Source organism: Corvus cornix, chromosome 18 (assembly GCF_000738735.6).
Source record: "Corvus cornix cornix isolate S_Up_H32 chromosome 18, ASM73873v5, whole genome shotgun sequence".
NCBI lineage: Eukaryota > Metazoa > Chordata > Aves > Passeriformes > Corvidae > Corvus > Corvus cornix.
This window is the reverse complement of record NC_046347.1, coordinates 5,059,648-5,062,381: the sequence shown is the minus strand read 5'-3', so window position 1 is coordinate 5,062,381 and position 2,734 is coordinate 5,059,648.

Here is a 2,734-nt window from a genome sequence, read left to right as displayed (position 1 = left end):
CAGGACCATCATCCCACTTACCTGCACAGCTGCTTTGTCACAGCCAGTACAAAGATGTTGGCCACATGTCCAAAACCCCAGAACTTGGACCCTGCAGCCTCACAGTGCTGAAAATGGAGCCCATTGCCCACATTCCCGGGTGGGAGATGCCTCTTCCCACCTGACCACTCCAGTGACTGTCTTTTTCAGCCAAATGAGGGGCTTGGTTTAGTCAATATGCAAGACAATTCTGGCCAATTCAGGCCATCCCACCAGGAGACAGAATTTCACCCTTTGGGGTGGAAGTCATTAGCAGATTGCACAGTATTTCTAGCTGCAATTGGTCTGATTTTATCCTTTAGACAAACTCTCATTGTGTGGGTTTTTTTTCAAGATTAAAGTGCTCTTTGTTATCTGGAAAAGTACTTAAGTGTAATTAAGTCACCCAGTCCTTCATTTGATAAAAACTAAGCAGACTGAGTTCTTGCATTCCTTCCCTCCAAGGCATTTCCCTCCACATGCCTTCCAAGCTTTCCGTATCCCTTTAAAAACCCCTGATACCAAAGCTGTAGGAGTCACTTCAGCATTTCTGGCCTAAAGGGGGGAGCAGATCACCTCCCTGCCCTTGCCTCCTGCCCTGAAATCAATCCTCCTTCCCACCCAGCAGCAAAAGGTAGGGAGACAACTTTTCCCATCCTTCACCCCCTTGGAAGTTCCTGCATTTCACCCACTCAATAGCAGTGCTGCACACTGGCACTATCAGCCAGGGCAGCAGGCATCCTGTTACAGCGTTGCACACTGATAACAGAAGGGTTTCTGTATCCAGGGTTACCTCGGGATGCATAGGTGTAGCCAAAGGGCTTAACCTTGCCCGTTCCCACCCCAGACCCTGCTGGGATCATTGCTCACACACACCACAGATCAATTCCAACTAAACTCTGTCCTCATGGTGTCCCCTGCATGAAGAGCAGCTTGCTGCCAGGTATTTCAGCATAAATTCCATCTCCTTTCAGGAGTGCACCAAGGAAAAATAAAAAAAGTCTCACCAGATGCATTAGGATAAAGTTATACCTGGCTCGAGTTGACACTATGCAGCCATTTCTGCTGGAACAGCTTCTTGATTAAATCTACCCATCCCTACAGCTACTGACAGCTCCCAGCAGTGTCTGAAAAAAGGAAAATGAGGCTTTCAGGAGAAAGGAGCATGGCTGTTCGCTTCAGTGGCATCACCCTCACTTTCCCAAGTTGTTGCTCAGAACACTACATACAAAGATTGCATCCCAGCCTGTCCCCCAAGTTCACCCTGAGCACACCTTTTAAAGCCTCATAGATGGACCTTGAGCAATTCCTGACATCAGTTCTCAGTGCTCCAAACTTAAATAAATTAAATAAAAACATTAATTTAGCCGCACACCAATGTGAGCTGCTCTGGAGCCATCTCGGGGTGTTGGGAGCTCTGAGTGTGCAGAGGTTTGCGGTGAGAGGCACAGCCCTTGCACCCAACTGCACTTGTGAAGCTCAGTGCCCCCAGGAAGACCAACAGCAGCAGCTGTCAGGACATAAACTACTCCCCAAAGCAGCCAGGAGCTCTGCCAACTTCTCTGAGGCAAGCACAGGCAGTAGGGCCCAGCATGGATGCTGGTTTTAAAATTAGTTCAATTTTTAGCAACAAATTTATGGGAGAAGAGGGGAAAAGTAGCTTGGTTATTGGGAAAGATTTATGGGACAGTCCCTGCATGTGTGGCAGGGGCTGCCACATGCAGTATTCATCCAAATGTCCCAGGGCTGCTGCACACACAGACTGGACTCCACACCTCCCCCAAGTGCTCCATTTACCACATCTGCTGCCAATGTGGTTTTAGGGGACTAAAAAAAAAATACCTTTGCTGTGTCAGGTGAAAATTACTCTATCCTTCAGCATAAAGCCTTGTTGAAGAGCAAAAAGCAGACAACTGCCTTTACAATCTGTACCCAGGCCTATACGTGACTGGCAAAAAGATAACAGCCCTCAGGCACTGAGTGGTTTTCAATTTACACAGTTCTCTCAGTGCAGAAATGTACCACTCCTACAAACCTGCCTTTTTACTCCAGATGGAATCCAATCACACAAAATACCATGTACACATTGGAGAGAAAATTCTCAGGTTATAAGTTTAAAACAAAAGGGAGTTACAGCCACAAAAGAGCCTTGATGTAGGCTCTGAAAGTTGTGTGAAAATTGCTTCAAATGCAAGAACCAGCACTTGGCTGGGAAGTGTCAAGTCAAGGCCAGCCCTGTGCAGGGGTCAGAGTCTTGAACATCTATCTAATGGCTCCAAAGACAGGGCTCACTCTGCAGGACCCCACAGATAGTGGGACATTTGGGATCAAAGACCTTCTGGGCATCATATCAACCCCACAGGCTCCCAGCTTGGCTCCTGAAGCCACACACCCAGGAGGGAGAGAGATCAAAGAGGATATCAAGGGGGTTGTAAGTGTCTTATAGTGGCAAACCTTCACCCTGCACTGAAGACAGGCTGTGGAGTGGGAGATGGGCACCCAGCAGTGGAGAAAGAGCAGAAGCATCAGACAAAGGAGCCAACAGTGATCACATGAAGCCTCTTCCCACCTTTCTCCTCAGAGCAGGGCATGCCAGCCCCTCCAGCCCACCCCACAAATGTTGCCATGGGCCAGCTTTCAAGCAGCAGCCCAGTTTTCAAACAGCACAAAGCATCATCACAAACAGCCTTACTTCCCACCCCTCAGTGCCTGCTTC